The sequence below is a fragment of the Triturus cristatus genome, chromosome 7 (assembly GCF_964204655.1).
Source record: "Triturus cristatus chromosome 7, aTriCri1.1, whole genome shotgun sequence".
NCBI lineage: Eukaryota > Metazoa > Chordata > Amphibia > Caudata > Salamandridae > Triturus > Triturus cristatus.
The window spans coordinates 180,714,826-180,741,297 of NC_140590.1; positions in this window are offsets into that span (position 1 = coordinate 180,714,826).

Sequence of the window (26,472 nt, forward strand, 5' to 3'; positions counted from 1 at the left end):
AAAAACCCAAAGCTGTTGAGGCAGTCCATCTCCCTCCAAGGAATGGATTTTACGGTGGAACACCACCCTGGCACAGAACAAGCCAACGCTGATGGTCTGTCCAGGTTCATCCGCCTTAGTGAAGAGAACTCCCAGGTGGGTGGGTAGTTCTCCCTACTTTCAGCTGGAAGAGACATGTGTTAGACTTGGCATATTTTGAAATGTTTCCCCAGTCTTTTTACTTTCTGACCTCCTGTTTTTGATGGTATGCTGGACTTCATTTTTGCTGGTTTAGAGTCTCTGTGCACCTTTTCACTGCTATTCAGTGGCTATGGTGCAAGTGCACCTACTGTAAATTGTGTTATGATTAGTTTTCCATGATTGCCATATTTAATTTACTAGTAAGTCCCTAGTACAGTGCACTGTGTGTGCCCAGGGCCTGTAATTCAAATGCTACTAGTGAGTCTGCAGCACTGGTTGTGCCACCCCCAAAATTAGCCTTTCAAATGTGTCTCAGTGTCTGCGTGAAGTTTTTACTGCTATTTTCGCCTGGCTAGTCTCCCCAATTGCTAGGTCCTAACCTTCCCCTTTAGACACCCCTAAGGTAGAGCTATGGGCAGGGTGAAGTGTATGTGAAAGGTAGGACGTGTAGTAGTGTGTTTTACATGTCCTTGTAGTGCAATACTGTACATTTCATTTTTCACTATTGAAAGGCTGTCTGTCCAATAGGTTAAAATGAAAGCTGCCTTGTAACATCTTACAAGTGTAAATTTCCATTGGGATAAGATAGAGAAATGGAGTTTAGACTCTCTGAACTCAGAATTTAATAACACATCTTTTAGTAAAGGTGGTTTTTAAATTGTGTATTTGTAAATGCCACTTTTGAAAAGTGGGCATTTTTTACTTACCTATCCAGTGTGCCTCTGCCTGTTTGTGTATTCACAGTCAGGCTTTTGAGTGACAGGAGCTGGGGATGAGCATTCACACTAGACAGTCACAAGGGGGGTTGAGGTGTGTCCTACCTTTCCTGGGTGACTCATAGACTGGCTGAATAGACTTTTTGCATTTAGAGTGATCGGAGGAGTTTCCATTAGCACCTTAATATGCTGTATCTGCTCTACACAATGCTGTCTCCAACTCCTGTAGTGACGCTGGACCAGGGAGGGCAGAACTTTGTTTCTACTGAACTCAAAGACTTTTTGCCTAAAAACATCAAAGGGGAAAGTAGTATAAATATTGGTGCCCTGACCCCAGAACTTTAGAATGCTTTTGAACTAAGGAGACTGCGAAGACGAGGAGCTGGAAAAGCTGTGAGGAGGAACTACTACTTTGCTGTGTGCTTTGCTGTGTTGGCAAGCAGTGGCTTCTTCTATCTTGGCCAGTGAAAGAACTGGACTAGACTTTCTGCAACTTATTTTCCTGAGTTTCTCCAAGGGCTTGAGGTCAAGAAGTTTAAGGAACAGCAAAGACTTTAAGATCATCTGCTACCAGCACTGGGAACTGTGAAGTTTGTGCTGCAACAGAAGAAAAATCAACCCAATGCAGTCAACGGCGTCGCTGACGGCTCCGTGACCTGTTGGCACTGCAGAGAGCACGCCCGCTTCGTACTGCAACCCTGTCTCACTGATACCGCCACTGAGCCACTGCTTGTACCATGACCTGAGGGCACAGCACTTCACACTGCCTCACTTCACATCGCCGCCCTGGTATCCCCGATCATGATGCTCCATTCCGACATTGATGCTGCTGCCTGCTCTATGGCCTGGGGACACGGCTCATAATTTACTCACCGCACCGCCCTGTCCAACACCGCAGCCTTGGCCTACTGATGCTAGTGCCATTGCTTCCAGATCATCTACCATCAGTAATGACGACGAAGCTGCTTGCACCGTGACCTGCCAGCACCATGACAAGCACTGCCCCACTTCGTCCAGCAGCCCTGGGTTCACCGACGCCGCTGGAGGCTGTCACTGAGCTGCTGCCTGCACCGCAACCTGATGGCACCGCATGCCAGACCACTCAACTTTGCACTATAGCCCTGACGCCTGCCGACCCATCGCTCCTGACTCCACCCTCACGGAGTTCAATCTGCAATGTGTGTGACTTTAAGGGACCGACGACTCCTACACCGACCTCTGAAGCCTGTGCCTCGCGACGCTGCACCTTCGGATCACATCGCCAGGTCCACAACCTATGTTCCTTGCAAGGTGTGCACTTCACCCACACACACCCTTCACTTTTACAGCGCCCAGCACCTCTGCAGGAGTGAACATCGGATTACAGGCACGGAGAGAAAGATTTCTCCAGCTACGTGCAAGGAAAAAGAATGCAGCAGCGTGAAAGGAAGTTTCTCTTCCTGTGTGTACTGCAAGAGGGAAATCCAGTTGAAAAGAGACCCTACTGGGGCCCATGGGCCACTCAGGCTGGCAGTGTCTCCAGGCAGCTCTTTAAGTAAATATGCTAATGCACTTAACGCCTTTACAAGTCCTTTTGTTGCTTGAAAGGACTTGATGAGCTGTTCAGTGCATTAATATGTCAACAGGCTGCTGAAGAGACACACAGGTTCGAGGGTCAACAGGACCCTCAGGTTTTGGTCTTATAGGCATTGTTTTCTGGCGGGGGCTGTTTGTGGCCTGTTTTATGAGCTGATGAGCCGGTTTTTACTGGTGATTTCCCTGATATTATCTCAAGCACTACCTTCAGTAAATACAAATGCATGGAGTGTCACATATCTTCTAAAACATTTAAACAGCTTATCTCTGCATTGGCTTTCCAAACAGCCCTAATTTCCAAGCTTGGGCCACTAGTTGAGCTGTGACTAATGGAGGACACTTGCTGCCCAGTTTACACCTGAAGACACGTGCATAGCTACATTAACTAGCATTGGCAAACCCAATAGGCTTTGCTATGCAAGATCTATTGGCTTTGTCAATATATATATATATATATGCTTAAAGACTTTGCTGTACAAATGGCAAAAGACTTTGTTCATTTCTATCTCGGCATGGATAGCATTGTGCTAATCCTATGCTTAAAAACATTGATAGAAAAGCAGACATTTTGAGGTGAGCACATTTAGAGTGTCGCAGGTGATGAGGGTGCTCTGTACACGAGCTGCCTTCCACCTAAACTCTCCTTCTTTTTGCATATATATATATATATATGTGATACATGGCTTGTGATCAAGGCCCGAGTGGGGGTCGAAACGCGTTGTGGTGGACAGGCTTGACGAATATTAAAATAAAGTAAATTTGATTGGCACCAACCTCTGGGTCCGCTCCTCGTCCTTTTCTACCCGAGTGAGGCAGTGACAAAGGCGATTTACGTGCATATGTATATATTATCTACTGGCGGTCGCCATTAGATAGTTATAGTTAGGACCGTGTTTCCATAGGAAATCCGCAACATTCTATTTGGAATAACTTTGGCGCCGGTTGACGAATCCTCGCGAATTTTTCAAAACTAATGGGGCGCTACGCTCCGCTCCTACCCTGAAAGTCTCGGGGGGATTCGTCAAGCGGGGGCTGAGAAAAAAGGGGGGTCCCAAAACGCGTTTTCCCCATGCATTTTCCCATAGGACCTTTAGTCAGAGCTACAGCCCGAACGGCTGAACAGAATTACTTGAAATTGGGCAGAGAGGTAGTCCTCAGGTCAGGGATGTGCCTTTTGCAGGTCTGGTGTAAATCTGTTCAGTAGGTCCTGAGAACATAGCATTTAAATCAATATATATATCTGTAAGCGCGCTCCGTGCGCTTACGGTAAGCTTACCGTACGCGTACGGTGCCGTGCGCGAGCTCAATTCTGATTGGTGGTTACATGACTGTAAACATTCGAATCGGTCGAAATCAGAAAGTATCGGCCGCCATTTTCTGTCTCTCGCACTGAAAAACAAAGGTTGATAACATGAAAAGGGGGCAACGAAGAGAGTTGCAGACCCCCTAGCGTTCGTCATGGGGTTCACGAAGGACCAAAAAGTATGAAAAATAAATTTCATAATTTTAAAAAAAAATCGCGGAGTGCGCGTACGGTAAGCTTACCGTACGCGTACGATAAAAAAAAAAAATAAATAAAAAAAGAATTAACAATCACAAATAATATATAAATCTAAGGACCCCCAAGGGAGAAAAAAACAATTGATATTTTGTAAAAAATGGCGAGGCGTGCACGGTTCGAAATGCGCAACGTGGGTGCTCGGTGCGCGAAGCGTACCGAGTGCCCACAGCGTGCGCACGGTGCGCGCAGCGCACCGTGCGCGCAAAAATTAAAAATAAATACATAACTTAGCATTTAAAAAACCGTACAATTTCACTGAAAAAACCATAGGTTTCACACACGTTATAGTTAGGAATTAGCATTTAAAAAACCTTGCAAATTCACTTAAAAAACCATAGGTTTCACACCAGTTATAGTTAGCTGTACATTTCACTCGTAAAAAACCAATGAAATTCCACGTTATAGTTAGATCAGGTAACTATAACTTGCGCGACCGCAATGCACAATGTGTCATTTCAGATGTCATCATTGATGTCATGAGTGATGTCACTGACCATGTCATAAGTGATGTAATATGTGACGTCATCAGCAGTTCATTGTAGGCGCGCAAGTTATAGTTACCTGATCTAACTATAACGTGGAATTTCATTGGTTTTTTACGAGTGAAATGTACAGCTAACTATAACTTGTGTGAAACCTATGGTTTTTTAAGTGAATATATATATATATATATATAAATTATCTATTGGCGGTCGCCAGTAGATAGTTATAGTTAGGACCATGTTTCCATAGGAAATCCGCAACATTCTATTTGGAATAACTTTGGCGCCGGTTAACGAATCCTCGCGAAATTTTCAAAATAGGTGGGGCGCTCCGCTCCACTCCTACCCTGAAAGTCTCGGGGGGATTGGTCAAGCGGGGGCTGAGAAAAAAGGGGGGTCCCAAAACGCGTTTTCCCCATGCAATTTTCCATAGGGACCTTTAGTCCAAGGTACAGCCCGAACGGCTGAACAGAATTACTTGAAATTTGGCAGAGAGGTAGTCCTCAGCTCAGGGAAGTGCCTTTTGCAGGTCTGGTGTCAATCTGTTCAGTAGTTCCTGAGAAAATCAAAAGTAAAATCATATATATATGTGGGAGGAGCCTAACCACACATCTCATCCTGAGATCTGATTGGCTGTCAGCACTTCATCCAAGAAGTGTTGGCAACCATCTTGGGACCAATATACATGATAGCACCTCATTAAAAAGCATTGCAGTTAATAGAAGGTTTTAAGACTTTAGTTATATTATAAATCATTTGTTGATGGTACCATACTCATTTTAGGAATTGTGGTATGTTCTAAGGTGATTTCACCATGTGAAAAAGCCTTCTGCTGGGATATCATGATTGAGAGAAAAATATTTTCTCATGCTTTTCCCACAGAGGTTTGGAAGGTGATCTATAAGCTAAACTGAGAGCTTATTTTCTGTAAATTCACATTATCTTTCTCAGTCATGTGAGAATGAAGTCTGACATTCTCAGTAAAACATGTACATCCAACAAGGGCAGAGACTGTCAGTTGATTCCTTTGTGTCCTACTGCAGCTTCCCAGAGTGTTCCAAAGAACAACTAGAGCGCTAACAGTCCTACTTATGATATACGTATGGCACACCTGAAGCCATCTTGCTTGGATTAAAGTGGTAACTCTTAAAACATTTAATTTAAAAAGGAACAAAATGAGGGGGTTCATTTTTCCATAACAAGTATGATTAGTGCTGCAGAAAGAAAAACTAGGGCACATTTTGACTTCTGAAATCCTCTTTTATTTCATTCAAAAATTCTGACATGCAGACTGAAACATGCACTTTCAATACCAGCAGCAGTTTTCCCTGGTGAGCAGTAGCTTTACTACAGTGATCTAATGAGCAAAAAGAGTGCTAACATTCTGAAATTATGGCAAATGTGTGACACATCTGAATGCCTTCTTGATGGAATCAAAGTAAAAAACTGAAAGTATTTCCTACTGAGGAGACTGCAGTAAATGAGAAAATTAGGAAACTTCATAACAAATAAGTCTCCCAAGATGGCCACCAGAGACAAAAGAGCCCAAATGTAGCCCAGATATCACCCAGATGTAGCCCAAGTATAGCCCAATGACAGAATGTCCCAGAGTGTTCTTAAAAACAACTAGAGCGCTTACTGTTTTCATTATGACAAAAGTATGGCACACCTGAAGCCATCTTGATTGGAATAAACTGGTAACACTTAAAGCATTTAATTTAAAAAGGAACACAATGAGGGGGTTCATTTTGCCATAGAAATTATGATTAATGCTGAAGAAAGAAAATGAGGGCACATGTTGAGTGACTTCTCAAATCCTCTTCTATTTCATTAAAAAATTCTGACATGCAGACTGAAACATGCACTTTTAATACCAGGAGCAGACTTCCATGGTGAACAGTAGTTTTACTAAAGTGATCTAATGAGCAACTAGAGTGCTAACATTCAGAATTTATGGCAAATGTGTGACATATCTGAATACCTTCATGATGGAATCAAAGTAAAAAACTGAAAGCATTTCCTACTGAGGAGACTGCAGTACATGAGGAAATTAGGAAACTTCATCACAAATAAATCTCCCAATATGGCCACCGGACACAAAAGAGCCCAAATGTAGCCCAAAATCACCCAGATGTAGCCCAAATATAGCCCAATGACAGAAGTGTGCAAAACACTTATTATTTTGTATTTTTGCAGTGTTATATAGGGCAGACTTGTCAGGTATTGGAGTGCTCTACATGAGCATTGGTTACATCACACAAGAACAAATTAATTTTGGTTGTAGACATGGGGAGACTAAGTGATTTGACCAGAATCACAGAATGTCGAGCTGAAGCACAAACTCCAACCTGGTTCCTCAGTTGCAAAGTCTACAGTTCTGGAAGTAACACCACATCCTCTCCCCTAAGTGCAACATTTAATCAAGTGGTCAACTGGATAAAAAAACATAAAGAAAATAAATAATTTAAAAGTGCTTTGTCGCTATTTGAAAACTCAGAAAATATGTCGGTTTTTTAGTCTTTTAGAGCACTAACCATAATTTTGATGCCAATAAGACCCTCTCATATATGTAATTTCTGAAGGAAATGCTCTAGGTATTACAGTTTTGATTACATCAAGATGACGTCAGGCGTTCCACACTTTTGTAATAAATATAGAATGTTAGCAATCTAGTTGTTCATTAGGATACTGTTGAGAGGCAGAGGCCAGGGGCACGGACTCTGAAAATTGAAGGCAGGTAGGAGGGTGCAAAGGCAACAATTTAACCACACTGAGCAGGCAGGAAGGGGCGTGGCAGCACAACAGACTATGGAGGGCAGTGGAAAGGGGGGCAGGGGCAACAAACCAACAATACAGGACTTGCAAGAGAGGCTGTGGCAATGTAATAGACCATTGTGGGCAGAAGGAAGAGGCAATGGTAGTACAACCATACATGCCAACAGACCCGATTCAGCCAGGAAACGTCCAATGTTTTTAAGCTCAAATGGGCTTTATTTGATCTGTCTCCTGTCTACAATCTCCTCTTTTTCAATGTAACTCAAAGGGGAAAATCAATACCCCAGTTTTTTTTCAAAATCTCCCTCTTACCAAGTTCAAAATGTTCGCAAGTATGGTACATTGGATCATGGAAGGAAATGGGGTAGGGACATGGACTTGGATAACAGAGGACAGGAGGGACATGGAGAGGTGCACCAAACTGACCCTGCAGGGCAGGCATCAGGGTTTGCAGCAGCACAATACACCACACAGGGCATGCGGGACGAGAGTGCAGCACAACAATCCATAGAAAGCAAGAGGGAGGGGACAGGACCATGCACATGGACAACAGAGAACAGAGGGGCAAGAGGCAATGGTAGCTAGCTGACCATAATGGACAGACAGGAGAGAAAACTGCAGCATAACAGACCATAAAGGGCAGGAGGGACGGATCAGGGGCATTACAATGGAACAGACAAGCCAGGAGGGAGGGAGTAGGGGTCTGCACATGTAAACAGAGGGCTGGGGGCAAGGGGGCAGGGCAAGAGCAGCAAGATAGCCATGGAGGTCAGGCAGGATGGGCACTAGAAGCAAGACACACCATGAAGAGCAACCCTGAGACTGTGATGGCATACACACAGACCATGGAGGGAAGGTGGGAGGGGGTCAGGGGCAGCTAACTGACCCCACAGGGAAGGTGGGAGGGGCCATGGCAGCACAGAAGACCATGCATGGCAAGTGGGAGGGTTAGTGGCAGCACAATGGCTCTGATGGGCAAGAAGGAGGGTGCAGGGGCATGCACAAAGGACGATGGAGGATAGAAGGGAGGGTCAGGACCTGTGCACAGACAAGAAAGTTCAGGGGAAAGGGCCTCACAACAGACCGTACGGGGCAGGCAGGAGGAGCAGTTGCAGCACAACAGACCAGGGAGGGCAGAAGGGTGTGGCAGTACAATGGACCATGTAGGACAGGAGGAAGAGGATAGGGGCATGGCATGTGGACAGGCAGGGTGGAGGTGGCAGGGACAGGTTACAGTCATCTGACAATGCTAGGCAGGTGGGAGGGGAGTGGCAGCTCAACAGAACACTCAGAGTAGATAGGAGTGGCAGGTCCATGGAACATGGAGGACAAAAAGGATGGAGCAGGGGCATGCACAATGACATCAGAGGGCAGGGGGAAGGAGAATAGGGGCAGCAAGCTAAGCACAGAGTTTAAGCAGGAGGTCAATGATGGGGCATAGAATTGGGCAATGGAGGGCAGGAGGAGTGGACTGGTACATCATACTAAATTGAGGGCAGTGGCAGCACATCAGACCATGCATGGCAGGAGGGAGGAGGCTAGTCCATGGATTCACACAACAGAGGATAGGGAGGAGGGGGATGGGGCAGCAAGCTAACTGTTCAGAGAAGGCGGGCATTAGGAACTTTATTGTTTTTAAAACGTGTGTCTGTGCGAACTACTTAAAATATGAACAAGTATGCAGCATAATCTCACTTTTATTCAGGAAGAAGAGGACGTTTGTGACTGTGACTCCGGGCTCACTTGGAAGAAACACCCCCTGACCCTCCACCCCCTATCGCAAAATGTAATGCCCGTGAAAAGGGTTGGTGAACACAGTGTTATATAGAACATAGTCCTGAGAGCACGATTGAAAATGAAAACTAGATATAGTGTATGGTATAAACTATGCACCAAAAAGTGTGATATAAGATGAACCGGGCGTGAAATATAATATGCAATACATTGTGCGCAGTTACAGATTCATTGGAGAGCGCGAGATAGCACAGAAACTAGCGCGTGCTATGCGATATGCGACTTGGAGTGTAATATGCACAGGGCAGTGTTGTGTAACCTAACTAGTCTCTAAAGTTGTAATATAAAATATGTGCTGGGGAGTGTAACGTTGCATATGCACTGTGACAAAGATATGGATCCCAGATTGTAATATGTATGGCATAGCACTGTGCGTTATAACATAGGCATCGAGGAAGGCACGTTAGATGGGGCAATATAACCCGTGCGAAGACAAGTGTGGCATGACATATTCACGGGGTGGTGTTACAGTGCACATGGGCTAGAGAGTGTCATAGCATATGCACTAGCTAGTGGAATACAACACAGAGGTGTGTGGCACTCAGCAGGCAATGGTGGGTGTAACACAGCATTGGGCTCTGCCAGGAGCGCGATGTTCGTCCCCTCTCCAGAGAGTAAAATAAAAAGTATTACACATCCGGCAGTGGATGTGTGTTTTATTAACCGTGAGGGGGGTTTCTTGCATAGTTTTGGTCGAATTTTTGTCGAATCCCCTTTGAATGGCTTGGTGTGCATGTGTATTAAATGTGCCCGTCAATAGCTACCCATGTTTGTATAAATAAACGACAAGGGTGTCTACCGGGATTAGGCACGGTAGGGCATCAGACATGTCAGAGCTTCACTAGTGGTGTAAATACATTCCACGTGGATTCATTGTATGCATAGTCGCCTTTTAATGAACATCACGCAAATCGTCATGGTGATAGGTACGTACGGTTTGTCCAGTATGTCCTAGGTGTGTCTATAAATATATATTTTTTTAAATAATAAAAAACAGTGGCTGGTGCTGAGGATTGGGGTAAAAAAAATATAATTAGGAGACAGGCCCTGGGGGATGGGGTCATCAGGGCCAATAAATTAGAATAAGAAGGGGAACCACACAGCCCCCCTTCTTAAAAAATTAAAATAAATAAAAGACTGGCATCGTGCCGGAGGCCACGCCCCCTCCTTGCAGCACTCTGCAAATGCGCCCCCTGGCGAATTGTAAGTTGGGGAATTAATTCCTCATCAATACTGAGGGTCCCCGAGGGCCAACTAGCCCAACAGGCATCTCCAGTATGCGCCAGGGAGCTGCGCTACAGACAGGTGTTCTGAGGCCAAGCCCCTTTTTACACCTCTCTGCAACGCAGCTCTGTGGCGCTTACTGGAGGTACCTAGTGGTCTAGTTTAACCCTAGGGACCCTTAGGATTCAAGGGGACTTAATCTCTCAACTTGGAACAGCCACAGAGCGCGTTTACACAGTGGTGAAGGGAGGGGACAGGGCCTGAGGTGACGTGTGCAAACACGCACTATGGCACGTTTTAAATTGGGGATAAAATTTCCCTTCAATACTGAGGGCCCCTGGGGGATAACTAGCCCACCAAGTGCTTCCAGTAAGCGCCACTGAGCTGCATTGCAGAGAGGTGGTCCAGGCCATGCCACTTTTTACACCTCTCTGCAACGCAGCTCTGTGGCACTTACTGGAGGTACCTAGTGGGCTAGTTGCACCCTAGGGACCCTCAGGATTCAAATGAACTTAATCTCCCAACTAAAAACGGACACAGGGCGTGTTTACACAGTGGTGAAGGGAGGGGACGGGGCCTGAGTTAACGTGTGCAAAAATGCCCTGTGGCCTGTTTTAAGAGGTAGTTTTAATCCCCCTGCCCTATTATATACTAGGGGCTTACAGAGGAGGTCATGCTAATCACAGGGGGACCCCAATGCATAATGTTCCCTAGTGTATGTAGGTGTTTTCACTGTATTCTAAGTGTCTTTTAACATAGCACTGGCTCTAGGACTGGTTAGTCAGACTCAGTTACCACCAGTATCCGTCTGAAAAAGTTGAGGGTACAGGATGATTTTGCAACAAGGCTTCTTTCTGCTCTTCTTTTTGTTCTTTCTGCACGTTATCCTTCTTCCTGCACTTTTCTTCGTCTTTGAGGACTTCTGTTGCTTCTTTCTGCACTTCTTTTTTTTCTTTCTGTGCATTTTTTCTTCTTTCTTCACATGTCCTATCTCTGTAGGCATAGTTAGAAATTAGCATTTAAAAAACCTTTGAAATTCACAGAAAAAAACATAGGTTTCAGGCACATTATAGTTAGGAATTAGCATTTAAAAAACCTCAGAAATTCACTGAAAAAACCATAGGTTTCAGGGGTGTTATAGTTAGCTGCACTTTTCACTTGTACAAAACCATTGAAATTCAACGTTATAGTTAGTTCAGCTAACTATAACTTGCGTGCCCGCAATGCACTGCTGATGACGTCACATATTACATCACTCATGACATGGTCAGTGACATCACTCATGACATCACTGATGACATCTCAAATGACATCACTGATGACATCACTGATGACATCATCCTTGTGATAGAGTGGCAGACCTCCTCTCACCCTAATATAACCTTTGATACACACATTCAAAAATAGAGACTAAAATTTTCGAAACAATGGACATACCAATACCAGTTACAACAACCTCTTCAGTAATTCTAAGATCCACATACACATCCACTCATTCACCAACAGTCCTATACAGTCACTCATACATGTACTCACTCATCATATGTACTCATACACCTATACATCCTGTTACACAATGCCACTCATCCATAGAGTTACTCACACACATAGTCACTCATGCTAATAAAGAATCAAACATACATTTACTTGCATATACAGTTATACACACACCACCACACTTACTTCTACGGAAACTTACACATACTTAGTCTTTTAAACAATCACTTATAGAAACACATACTTATTCATACAGGAACTCTTTCAATCTCTCACTCTCACATATACTCACTTATATACACCAATAGTCACATATACTAGTTTAAAACATATGTAGTTACTCATAAAGACACTATTGAGACAGTCATTCACTCACTAACACACCCATACACACACTCATCCACCCATACAGTCCTGCACACATGCTGTCTTCAACACATACAAACAGTGAGTCACTCATTCATGCACCTATGCACTACATAATACCCCCCACCGAACCATGCAGACACTCAGACTGATACTCAAAAAACCAACTAATAACCTATATAGACACCCATGTAGCTACTCACCAACCCATGCAGCCACTTATACACAAAGTGAGAGACTGATACAGATATTTACATATTTAAACATTACTCACTAAGCCATGTATTCACTATGATACACTTAATCAGTCAGTTACACAATCAATTTTTCAAAAACAAATCATCCATTTAGACACTTATATACCCATTTATTCTTCCATCGACCTTGAGATATACATATATAAAACATATTTAATTTTCAGAAAAACACACATTCACTGGATGATGTCATCAGTGATGTCATTTGAGATGTCATCAGTGATGTCATGAGTGATGTCACTGACCATGTCATGAGTGATGTAATATGTGACGTCATCAGCAGTGCATTGCGGGCGCGCGAGTTATAGTTACCTGAACTAACTATAATGGGGGAATTTCAATGGTTTTGTACAAGTGAAAAGTCCAGCTAACTAGAACACCCCTGAAACCCATGGTTTTTTCAGTGAATTTCTGAGGTTTTTTAAATGCTAATTCCTAACTATAACGTGCCTGAAACCTATGGTTTTTTCTGTGATATATATATATATATATATATATATATATATATATATATATATATATATATATAGGTGTTCGGAGGCACATTGGCAGACCGAAGTTATGTATTTCCAAGGGATTGGAAGCCTCGGGACTACCGCAAACCAAAGGGAGCAGAGGTACTGCTGTGAATAACAGTACGAGACTTCACGGAGAGGCGTGCTCACTTGTTCAACGTCTCCGAATATGCTCGTTGTTGGTATTTGTGGCTGGATGTAGGGGACCAGGAGTCTGTTTTTGCCGTAATGGATGCTGGGGTGAAAAATATCAGCAGATGACCACGCTTGGATTCAAAATAGCCCATACTCACCATGAGAATATGTGGAAATCCATGGGCAGCAAGAGACATTATCCCAGCTTTAAAAAAGGTGCATCAGGGAATATGCAGTCCATGTTGAGGGCTGCAGGACTGTTCTCTTAGTGAACTGGGTCAGCCGTGTTCCCACCAATGGGAATAAAGGGACACGTTTAAAAGCAATAGTAGAAAGTAACCTCATGTGTTAGAGGCATTTGATAAAGGCTCATCGTAGAAACGCGTTATGCCGTCAATAAAATAAAATATTGTCCTGGAAACCCCGCTCAAGAAATGGTTCGCCACCAGTTAGAACCACAAATAATTCAGCAAATGACACAAGGATATGAGAGGCAATGACAGACCATTCCTTGGTCTTAGTCAGCTGGGCTCCTGCGGTTTCGGATCTTCCCACACCCAGGACATTTAGGACGGATAGAGCTTGGTCGAGGCTCCCCATGGATAAATGGGTGGCCCAGTTGGAGTCAACATGCCCCCAAGGGGGCTCTGACCCGGTGGAGACGGATGCCAGCCTGGAGAGCTGGTTGAGTAGCTCCCTAGACGTTATTCTCCCTAAGAAAAAGATGCTCATCAGGGATAAGAGAGCGGGCTCAGCCCCATGGTACTCTCCTGAGCTGAGGGCACTGAGAAAGAGCTGCAAAAGGCTGGACCAGGGGTGGAGGAAGGATTGGGGGATAACAAGTAGGAACAATTATCGCTCAGCTATGAGATCATATAAGAATGCGATAAGGGAGGCTAAGATCAAATACTTCAATGAAAGAATTTGTAAAGCCACTTGTTCCTCGAGAGAGTCCTTCAAAGTAATGAAAGAGTTACTAAAAACCCCCGACCCACCGGTGATTCACGACAATCCCCAAGGGAAATGTCTGGAGCTGGCCACTTACTTCAACTCCAAAATTGATACCATCCTACGCTCACTCCCTCAGCCAACTGCAGTGGCGGAGCCAACTGCTCGGCACAGGGTAGGAGCAGCTGAGCTGGACCTTTTTGGCCCTGTGACTGCGGAGGAAGTGTTGAGTGGGATTAGGAAACTGAAGAGTGGCTCGCCCAAGGACCCTGTCCCGATGCGATATTTAAAACAGGTTGCGCCGACCATCGTGGCCCCAGTGACCGAGCTGATTAACCTGTCGCTATCGCAGGGGGTTGTGCCACCTGGATGGAAAGGAGCGGTCGTGAAGGGTGTTGCAATTAAAGAAAGCCAGGTAGTCCATAGGTGTGGTCCAAGATCTAGCTTTATTCTTTAGATAGGATCCACAACAAGTTCAGATTAGGCCTTGATTAATATCCATAAATGCCCCACCAGGAGCAGCCTCCCTGCTGCTCAGCCCATCTCACCAACTGATCTTTCCTTCCACTCAAACCCACTCAACATTCCGATGACATCACACAGACTGAGCAGCAAGGCAAGGACAGCAACAGAGAGTAGATGCATTATAAACTTCCTAGATTACAACACATCCCCCCCTCATCAAATTAGTGAAGATATGAACAAGCAAAAACAATGTACTTTTGTGCAAATTGTGAAGATAGTAAAATGCAAAAACAAAGTACATTATGCAACAAGGCTAAATAAATAAACTGTGCGAAGATAGAAAAACACACATCCCAAAAACCAATGAGCTTCAAGTAAAAACCTGAAAAGGGTAACATTGGATGCCCTAACAAACAAATCAAGATGATAAAAAGATAAACAATTTCTACGCGTGCGCTCCCATGACGCACAGACCAACCATTCTAACCAAGTAACCTATTAAAGGGTACAACCAGACATACGTCTGAGAAGGCTCATATTAGGAGTCTTCTAACGTGCATATTGATAACACGCAGACCAACACCTCACACGAGGTAACCACTAACCCAAAGGTAAAACCAGACAGTAAAGTCTGAGAAGCCTTGACAAAGGTCTTCTAATGTGCGCACCCACCACGCACAGGCCAACACTTCACACAAATAACCAACACTCAAGGGTAAAACCAGACAGGTAAGTCTGAGAAGCCTTAGTAAGGATCTTCTTACGTGCGCACCCATAACACACAGACCGACACCTCACATGAGGCAACCACCAACTCATGGGTAAAACCAGACAGGTAAGTCTGAGAAGACTTAAAACAAAGGTCCTCTTACGTGCGCACCCATAACACACAGACCGAGACCTCACTCGAGGTAACCACTAACAAATGGTAAAACCAGACAGGTAAGTCTGAGAAGACTCACAATAAAGAAGTATTCTTACGTGCACACCCTTAATGCACAGACCAAACACCTCTCATGAGGCAAACTTAATAAAAGACGTACACTAACAAGACCAGGGACACTACACGCTCTCTCTCCCGCACTTTATACAGATACAAAACAAGGACACTACACTCTTCCCCCCCTCACATACTCAAATACAAAACGCACGCACAATTGTGCAGTATACACTTGCAGAACTTGGGAGATAACAACACCCCTTCTTCAGCATAAACTGGAGGACTTAGGATACTACCTACGTAATCCCTTTACTGCACATACTTGCAGGTCTTGCGCCTTATACTACTGATGACATACATATGATAGCATACACTCATCACTTTGAATACCTTTAACACAACATAGTAAAGCTTCATAGGCATGAGACACAATAACAGATGAATAAGTATGGCATCAAGACATTAAATCTAAAACACAGACTTCACATATGAGAAGTTTAGCCAAACAGTCAAAATGACCGGTGAGCGACTTCTCACCCGAGGGTCACCATCCAACAGCTCGAGAATTGTAATTATTTTCCTTGCGCTACCCCGATTGAGTCACAAAATACGTTCCTCCAATGTTGTCGCTAAAGAAGAATGCCAACGCGCACTCCGGCGCTACCAAGCTCATGGGTGCAGACGCATGGAACGTGGTTGGCGAAATTAACTACGGAAGCAGCCAATCTCAAAATGGCGGCACGCCATGACACGCCGCGCCGGGTGGCTCAAAGCCGCAACGTGCTTCAAAGTCCCAGCAAGCATCACAGTGGACGAAAAGTGGGAGAATACGTCACAGAGAAAATTCCATGAGTGACAAAAAACATGCATGCTATCCAAACCAGCTCCCAGGTAAGCGCGTGTCTTGTCACTTTGAAATTTAAAATGAAGGCTTCGGTTAGGCAACGCCGCAGCAAAATCCAGTCCCAGCACATTTCCCAGTGATATCACATGAATAAAAACGTTTGAAATTGGGATCAAAATACCGTGTAATTTCAACACTCCTCCGTTCAGACACCCCCCGGTTCTCTTGATACACTGTAGGACAGCAAACCAACAACTGAGTCACTTTCCAAACCATGCATGTGACTCGAACACCGGGACTTGCGCTGTGCCTCTCAACCAACAGCTTATAGATCCATTACATCCGATGTACGTCGAGGCAGATCGTAAAAGAAAGTAGCAGAGCTCCTCAACACTACACCACGATAATAACAGCTTTCAAAGTTTCCGCCATCATCTGCATCTCTAAATTGATTTCACAACTAGTCAGGAGAGTCAGTCTTCCACAGCATACTTTTGAGAGAGCGTGGTACATCACAGCAAGCCACAAAAAAAAAAACAGGATCAAAACGTAGACAGGCAGTGTTGCAATTAAAGAAAGCCAGGTAGTCCATAGGTGTGGTCCAAGATCTAGCTTTATTCTTTAGATAGGATCCACAACAAGTTCAGATTAGGCCTTGATTAATATCCATAAATGCCCCACCAGGAGCAGCCTCCCTGCTGCTCAGCCCATCTCACCAACTGATCTTTCCTTCCACTCAAACCCACTCAACATTCCGATGACATCACACAGACTGAGCAGCAAGGCAAGGACAGCAACAGAGAGTAGATGCATTATAAACTTCCTAGATTACAACAAAGGCCCTCCTGAAGAAGCCGAGCCTTGACCCCACAGACTTGGCCAATTTTAGGCCGATCTCCCTGTTACCAGGGGCGAGCAAGGTGGCTGAAAGACTGGTCAACTACCAACTCTCGAATTTCTTGGAGGCCAATGGCCGGTTACGGGATTCCCAGACGGGATTCCGTCCTGGACAGGGCACAGACACCGCCCTTCTGGCCGTGGTGGAGGAAGCCAGATGCATTCTGGATTCAGGAGGGTCAGTGGCAGTGATCCTCCTGGACCTGAGTGCGGCTTTTGATACCGTTAATCATCAGGTACTACTCCAGCGGCTGGAAGGGCTGGGTGTCACAGGGATGGCTCTGGGATGGCTTGCCTCCTTTCTAGGAGGACTGTTGGACCCGGCCTCGTGGCGTGGTCCTTACCCCCGTGGATTGTGCCCGTTCCCCGCCCCAGCCTTCACGGGCCACCCTTCCGAACTGCACCGAGACCCCTCATTCCGAGCCGCACGAGGTCGCATACCCCTCGGGGCTCCGCCATCTTGTTGGCATCCACGTGACTCTGTGCGCCAGCCGGCGCGACCCCGCTCAACCCGGCCTCGGCCCCAGCGAAGCCCCGACATCGAGGCACCAAGAACTGGCCAGGGGGTGCCACATGAACCATTCGCCGCCCCCGGCGGAGGACAGTATCGATGAGACCCCCAACTGTCCTCCCATCCCTAGGTGTGATCGCCCTGCAACTCTCTCGGGCCTGGCGCCTCTCCTGCTGGGCGTCTGGCCACCTCCACCCGGCCTCTCCGCCCCCCCGGGCGCCAGGGTCCGGACATCAAAGGGCTCCAGACCTATATCTGGGGCGACCCCGCCACAGATCGGCAGTTGTATCCCGGAGTCGAGAGCCCTGCTGATTGAATCGCGGCCGACCCTACGGAGAAGAACTCTTGTTGGAACTATCACGAGCCCTGCAGACTGCGTCGCGGCTCCTTCTTGTGAACACCTTGAAGCCCCCCGGAACATCGGGGCCCTGCTGACGCTGTCGCGGCCCAACCTCGCTGAAACCTCCCTCGGAGCCCTGCTGACGACGTCGCGGCTCGAGCTGAGCAGAAACCACCTTGAGAGCCCTGCTGATCTGATCGCGGCTCCCCACGAACTGAACGCCAGAGCCCTGCTGACGCCGTCGCGGCTCGACCCCTCCGAGATCCGGAGGTCCTCCAGCTTGAGGATAAGAACTGGGCCCCAAGTACCCTCGTACCGAGCTCCTGCTAAAGACTGTCCCGCTACCCCTACCCTTCCAAAGAGACACTGAGACTTTTGGTGGATCCCTCGATCCCTTTCGTGTAAATATTGATCTCGTAACCTTTAAATACTGATAAAGAATTGCTCGTCTTGAGACAACCTCCTTGAGTCCTGTGTGGTGGTGTTACTGTGCTAGTACGTGATAGGAGAAGGATCTCTCAGGAGGCTTCTCGGCAGCGCTCGGCTACTTCGTGCAGTGTGAGGGCCCCCCCCTTGGTGGTCTCGCCGACTCCTCGGGGTCCGCCTTCCAACAAGGACGGTCATTTGAAGTCTGGGAAGGAAATGGGAAGTCTCCCCCCTTTGCCCTCCAGTGCGGGGTCCCCCAGGGCTCGTCGTTGAGCCCTACACTATTTAATGTATATATGGCCCCCCTGGAGGATGTGGTGTCTCCCTTTGGCTTTAACATCATTAGCTATGCGGATGATACGCAGATGGTGGTGGGGCTTTCTCAGTTAGAAAAGCAACCAGCGGTGCTTCATTCCTGCTTAGAGGAAGTGTTTAGGTGGATGTGTAATTCATCCCTTAAACTGAATGGCTCAAAGACCGAGCTTATGATCTTAGGTCAATCTTCCTTTTCCCTGTCCCCCAGTAGCTGGCCCGACTGCATGGGAGTCCCTCCCAGCCCGAAGAAGGAGATTAAGAGCCTGGGGGTATGGCTGGAGCAGGACTTGACGTTTAGAACACACGCCAAAAAGACCGCGGGTGTATGTTTTGGTATGCTCCGGTCAGCCCGCAGGATTCTGTCACTCCTCCCTGAGACCTCACGTAAGCTGCTTATACAGGGGCTCATCATTTCGAGGCTGGACTACAGTAATGCACTCTTCTTGGGCGCGCCGGATTCCACATTTAAGAAGTTACAGCAGGTGCAGAATGCAGCAGCCAGACTGCTGACCAATGTTCCCAGAAGGCAGTCCGCCAAACCGGCATTGAAGGCGCTGCACTGGCTCCCAGTGCGGGAAAGAGTAACCTTTAAAGCACTCTGCATGGCACAGAAGAGTCTGCAGGGGAAGGGTCCAGCAATCCTGAGGAACATGATCCAACCCTATAAAGCAGCAAGGGCTCTCCGCTCGGATCATAAATTCCTCCTCCAGTCTTCCAGAGTAAAGCGTGCCCGCACCGGAGGGAGAAGGTTCTCAGTGAATACGGCTTCCGCTTGGAACTCGCTTCCTCTTATGGTGCGGGCAGAGACCAGCACCCTGCGCTTTAGCAAACTATTAAAAACTTATCTGTTCCCGGTCTAATGTGTCATGTGCTGGCGGTGGTTGATCTAGGGATAGCGCTGGGATGCCCAAGGGTAACCGTGCGCGATATAAAACTCCAAATAATAATAATAATAATAACAAAAACAACTTGTTGTAAGTTAACGGCAAAATTGCCAAACATAAACAGATGAAGCAAGAGATTGTCTTTGTAAATGAGTGTGTGCGCAAAGAACCCGAGTCACACAGCTCTTCACTGAAGACTTTCAGTGTCTTCAATTTTGGAATTCTTGTGTGCGGAAGAAAATCTAGCTATATAGCTTCTGGCTCTTTAAAAAGATATTGCACTGGGAACAACCATGAGACCAAAGAGTTTGTCTTCTTGAATGCCCTGAAGAAGCCCAGATACGGGCGAAACGCGTGGGCTTTATTCACATTTCTCCAAAGAATATGAAATAAAGGATCCAGTTTACAAAGACAATCTCTTGCTTAATCTGTTTATGTTTGGCAATTTTGCCGTTAACTTACAACAAGTTGTTTTTGTTGCCTCTCAGATCTTTGTGTCATTTGTTGAATATTTTGCATTATCAAACAATATTCACAGTTTCAGGGAAGCTCGCTGTCTGGCAAGAGGCATCTATGATCACTCTCCGGTATGGGCCAGATTAGTTTCAGGCTCGCGCCATGCACGAACAAATATTACATTAAACTCATGATACCTTAAACTCCCCAATTTTAGGAAGGAAACTGTACAATATACAAACGACTATTTCAAAGATAACAGAGAGTCTGTTGAATTGGCGCAAACACTATGGGAGACCTTTAAAACAGTATTGAAAGGCCAAGCACTCTCACTCACAATTGGGCACAGAAGAGAACAAAGAGCCAGGATTGAAACCCTTGAACAAGAAATAGTGGAAGACAGATTATAGACAACCTAGGTGACTCATTTTGAATGGCCCTAGACAATAAGAGACTCGAGTACAAATCATTACTTGCTGAGCCAACCAGAACCAAACTCAAAGCATCACAACATAAAATATATGAAATGGGGATAGAGCGGGTAAACGCTTGGCCTGCTTGGAAAAAAGAGAACAGACCCAACGCTGGGTACCTGCACTGGAAGTAAAAGGGAATAAGACCCTCAGGGACCCCCGAGATATAGCAGAGGCATTTGCAGACTATTTCGAGCATCTCTATGCATCTGCAATTAAGACCACAGGAGAGGATTCAAAAGATCGGTAGAAGGACATCTCACTGTTGACTCTATTCCCTCAAGACCAGGACTCATTAGACGGCGAGTTAACTGAGGAGGAATTGCACACTGCGATCCATAGTGTGCAAATGAGGGAAGGTGATGGGCCCTAACGACCTCCCAATCGAATTCTTTAAATTAACGGCATCACAGATATCACCTTACTTGAGGGACATGTATCTCAAGAGCTACCATAAGGGAGCACTGCCGTATGACAAGAGACTGGCCTCCATAGTGGTTATATACAAACAAGGTAAACCAACAGAATGCTGTTGCTCCTATCGACCCATCTCGCTGCTTAATGCAGAAGCCAAGATCCTGGCAAAAATATTAGCTGTGCGGCTGATCCCCATCATCACTAAAATAATGCATCCAGATCAGTCGGGCCCGGTCGAAACACAGCACTCAACATACGTCGCCCCCATGGGGTACCTGGTAGGAAAGAAACACTCGGAGAAGCCAAGCCAAGATCCTGGCAAAAATATGAGCTGCGCGGCTGATCCACATCATCACCAAAATAGTGTATCCAAATCAGTCGTGCCCGGTCGAAACACAGCACTCAACATACGTCGCCCCCATGGGGTACCTGGTGGGAAAGAAACACTCGGAGAGAGTGCTGCTATATTCTCCCTTGATGCGCAGATGGCATTCGATACGATAGAATGGCCTTACTTCTTTGCGGTCTTGGAGCGTATGGTATTCGGCCCGGAATTCATAAAATGGGTCAGGGTGCTTTATGCAGAACTGATGGTGCAAGTAGTTGTAGATAGGCATACTTCACTAAAATTTCAACTTGGAAGAGGGACGCAACAAGGATGCCCCCGTCACCTCTAATATTTGCTTTAATGTTGGAGCCCTTAGAAAACTGGGTGAGGAGAGACCCGAAAATTTGGGGACTGCGATCGGCGGGTAACTTTGAAGACAGAATATCCCTTTATGCAGACGACATACTACTATATTTAGCGTTCCAGGATCAGTCAATTAACAGGATTCTCCAATTACTCAATACCTTTGGCAAATACTCTGGTTTCAGCATCAACTGGTCCAAATCTACACTATACATGTTGCATGGTCCACCACTAAAACTGCCACCTGAATGTGGGTCTAGGATTGAGACGGATGGCTTTCGATATCTGGGGAATTTACATCACATCAAATCCCACCCTGTCCTTTATCAGACATCTCCTGTGCCCTCTGACCAGACTACAAAAATATGTGCAACACTGGAAGACATTGCCTTTGTGCCTACTGGGGCACCCAGCACTGTTCAAAATGTTTGCTCTGGTTACTATACATATCACAAAATACCCCTCCACAAAGTTTCTGAAGCGTATTTCATAAGTATCGAAAGTGAAGTGAGGACACTCTTATGGGACGGTAAACCCCCATGTATAGCAACAAACAAACAGATGAAAAGCTAGCATGATGGGGGGATTGCACTGCCTAACATCAAATTGTACTATTGGGCAGCCCATCTGATGGTTATCAATCACTGGGCATGCCACCCACATAATGATCTGGCAGCCCAGATGGACAGACTGTCCTGAAGGATATAGAGGAGCTCTGTACACAAGCCCCAGACATCAATCACTAACGGGCCCAACGGTTCTAAGTAAATAAAAAACTAGGCTGATGCAAGAGAGTGACGCAAGCTATCCCCCTATGGGCAGCAGAGCAACTAGGTAAGCTAGGAAGTCAACCAGGGTTTGATCAATGGGACAAGAGGGGCTTCGCCACTTTAGGAGATTGCTGGAAAAACTGTAAAATAATCCCGTTTGCTATATTGCAAGCTGACTACCAAATGTCTGACCAGGAATTATTTAGATACCTGCAAATCAAGCATGCGCTAATAACAATAATCCCACACAAAGGGATACTACCAGAAGCATCTCCATTAGAAGATAGATTACTTTTAGACCCAATGACCCAGAAAGCTATATCAATGACGTATCAAAAGATAAGTAGTAATCTGCCAGACCTGCTACTCACACTCAGAGAACATTGGCAGAAGGATGTGGGAGAACTAGATAACGAAGAAAGGTAGGAAGCATTGACTTCCCCCCAGGAGGCAGCAACCTCACTAAGATTCCGATTGATCCAATTTAAGATATTGCATAGAACCTACCTCTCAGGTGGGACGCTGTCCAAAATCGGACGCAGGGAGGACCCCATGTGCCTCAGAGGTTGCACAGAAGAGGGGACATTTTGCCACATTCTCTGGGAATGGCCAGCTATTCAGACATATTGGGAACCTATCACGACGCAGATGCAAAATGTATGTGAAAAAAACTTCCCTTAACGCCTAAATTAGGCATATTGAACAAATGGGAGGCCACAGACCTAACAGCTATTGAGCAGACATGGGTAACATTAGGGTTTACACTTGCCAAGCGAAACATAGCCCTAAGATGGGGATCGACAGAAACACCCACTGCACTGGGATGGGCAAAAGATATGGACAAATGTATGTTTGCTGAAAAAGATGTGTATGTGTCCAGAGGCTGCCTGAAACAATGGGATAAGAGATGGGAAAAATGGAACATGCATAGAGGGGACATTTGTATCTCACCCACACAAGAATCTGTAATATATCGAAGGGAGGGAGGTGCTAGAGATTATGACAATGAGGAAATTGAATTTTAATGGAAGCCAGGATGTAAGTACTATTTGTTGCATTGTATGACCTTGAATATTTATTATGTGAATTCACTCACTTGACTAGTTAAATTCTCAATAAAAGGATATTTAAAAAAAAAAAAATTACACAATTTACATAATTACCAAGTACATAAATAATAATTAAAAATTAAGTATTAATTAATTATAATTAATTAACTTCTGTTCTGTACCCCAACAAACCGCATAATCTGCTACGACACTAAAAATTACAATAAACTTTTCAATTAAATTTAAAAACAACTAAAAATGTACAAACGATATAGAAAACAATAACAATAATTAGAGAAAAAAATTGTAACAGATACACTTACAACATATACTAACATACGTAAATATAATTAAAAACTGATATTATTAATAATTATATTTTTGTAAACGACATTAACAACTTAGATATGTTTGACATCAATATTACTTACTTTCAAAAATCGATATTCTTGTCAACGATATTCCTGCATCACAATATTTGTGGATCATGATATTAAAAACTTTTTTCTGCATTCCAATATGTTTTACTTCCTATTTGCCTAATTCCCTGAATTGGCATCTCTTCTAAACGGGGAGCCAGTTGAGCTTCCTGAGGTGTGGGATGATGTGGGACCACTTGGGGAGGTTGAGGATGAGTCTGGGGGCAGAGCTCTGTAGGGTCTGGAGTATCTTCAGCAGGTACAAGGTGATTCGTGCGTAGAGTGCATTGCTGTAGTCCAGCTGGCTGGTGACCAGGGTTTGGGTGATGGTATATTGCGGGCAAGCGAACAGTGAGGAAGCAGGCAGAGGATACAATGTTGATCTGGGTTTCCATGGTGAGCTTGCTGTCCAAGATGATGCTGAGGTTGCAGGCCTGGTCTGTGGGTGTGGGTGAGGGTCTAGTTATGAACGCCACAGGAGTTATTCCGTGGGGAGGTGTTGTTCCCATGGAGCAGAACCTTATTTTTTTCGGTGTTTAGTTTCAGACAGTTGAGTTTCATCCAATTGGGGATGTCGGTCATACACCTGTGGAAGTTAGTCCCCATGGTGGAGGGCTCCTCTGATAGCGAGAAGATGAGCTGGGTATTGAAAGTGCAGGAGATGACAACACTCATCCATGGGTTGTGGTGATGTCAGCCAGGGGAGTCATGAAGGTGTTGAACAGGGTGGGGCTGAGAGATGAGCCTTACTGTTCGCCCCACAGATGATGTTCTTGTGTCCTGAGGTATGGGTTGGAAGGCGGAATCTCTGAGTTCTTCCTGTGAGGAAGGAGACAATCCACCTGAGGGTGTGTCCCTGAATTCTGATGTGGGGAAGTCTCTTGATAAGGGTGTGGTGAGATAAGATGGCTAGGCTGCTGAGAGGTCAAGCAGGATCAGGGCTTCTGTTTTCCCTTGGTCCAGGAGGGCTCTGAAGATGCCTGTGGTGGTGTTGAGGGCAGTTATGGTGCTGTGATTGGTGCATGATCCAAACTGGGAGATGCCTAGGAGGTTGTTGTTCTCCAGTGTTCTGTGAGTTGGTGGTTGCTGGCTTTCTTGAGGACCTTGGCAGTGAAAGGAAGAAGAGAGATGAGGTGGCAATTCCTGAGTTCACTGGGGTCGGCAGATAGCACCTTGAGAATGGGCTTAACCTCAGCATGGTTCCATTGGTCAGGGCAGATGGCCATGCTGATGGATCCATTGAAGATGGCAGTGAGTTATTTGCTGATGGTCTTGCTCCCAAGGTTGAAAATGTTGTGGGGACAGAGGTCCATTGGTGCTCCCAAGTGAAGGAGTTCTTGCAGGCAGAGGTACTTTGAGTGGTGAGCTAGTCCCAGGCGGTTAGCAGGTGGTTGTGGTTTGCCTCTGTGGGAGCGATGAGGCTGATGACGTCACTGGTGGTAGGTTGGGGTGTGAGCTTCTTGTAGAGGTCGGACATTTCATTGTGGAAGAAGTCCGCCAGATGCATTGCAAAACTGCTGGGAGGGGTGATGATGTTTCCAGAGGCAGCAGAGTTGGTGAACTCTCTGATGATGTTTACTGTAGCTGGCACTGGCCTCGATGTGGTTTGTCTTTTTGAGGCGTTGAAGGTATTGGTTTTGTATGCAGGCAAGTCTGTGGAGTTTTTGCTGGTTTACAACCTTTTCTCAAGTTGCTTATAGTCTCGCCTAGTGTTTCTTAGTTTCGTGGTGTACCAGCTGCCTTTTCCGGAGAGTCTCTTTGGTTTAGGGGCTTAGTGGAGTTGACTCTCTTGCTGCAATTGGTGATTGAAGTTCATGACAACCTGCTCCAGGTTGGTAGAGGTGTCCAGGAGGCAGGTGTTGAGGGTGTCGGTCGATAGGTTTCCTAACACTTTATTCCAGCTTTTGTGAGTAGTGTCGGGCCTTCTAGTATTGGTGCCGAGGAGCCCTGTAATGGTGACATGTATGATGGTGTTGTCTGTCCGGTTGAATTCGGTGATGTGGCTGTGTCACTGGCTGTGAAATTGGGTTTGAGTGTGTGTCCTGCGATGTTCGTGAGGTCTGCGACTGGTCGAGTGAGGCCAAAGGTGTTACGGCTTTCAAGGAGGTTGGCGGTGTTGGTGTCGTCTGGGTCATGGAGGGGGAAGTTGAGATCTCTGAGGAAAATGTAGTGCCTGGATTCAGTGGCAAGTGGGGCGATGAAGCCTGGAATGGCATCTCAGAATCTGGGTCAGGGTCCTGGAGGTCTATATGCAAGTGTGCCTCTGATGGGTTTTTGTTGCCAATGTAGAGTAGGAAGTTGAGGTGCTACAGGATCGGGTGGCGTCATCTGTGGTGGTGGTGCAGTGGATGGTTTTTTTGTGGATGATGGCTATCCCGCCTCCAAGTTTGTTGGCGCGATCTTGAAATGTCATCTTGTAGTCAGTGGTTTGGCTAAGGTGATGTTGGGCGCTTATCGGTTTAGCCAGGTCTCGGTAAGGAAGATGATCCCTCGGGTGAGGGAGAAAATGGTGTCTCAGATCTTGGTGAAGTGTTTGCAGAGAGACTGCGC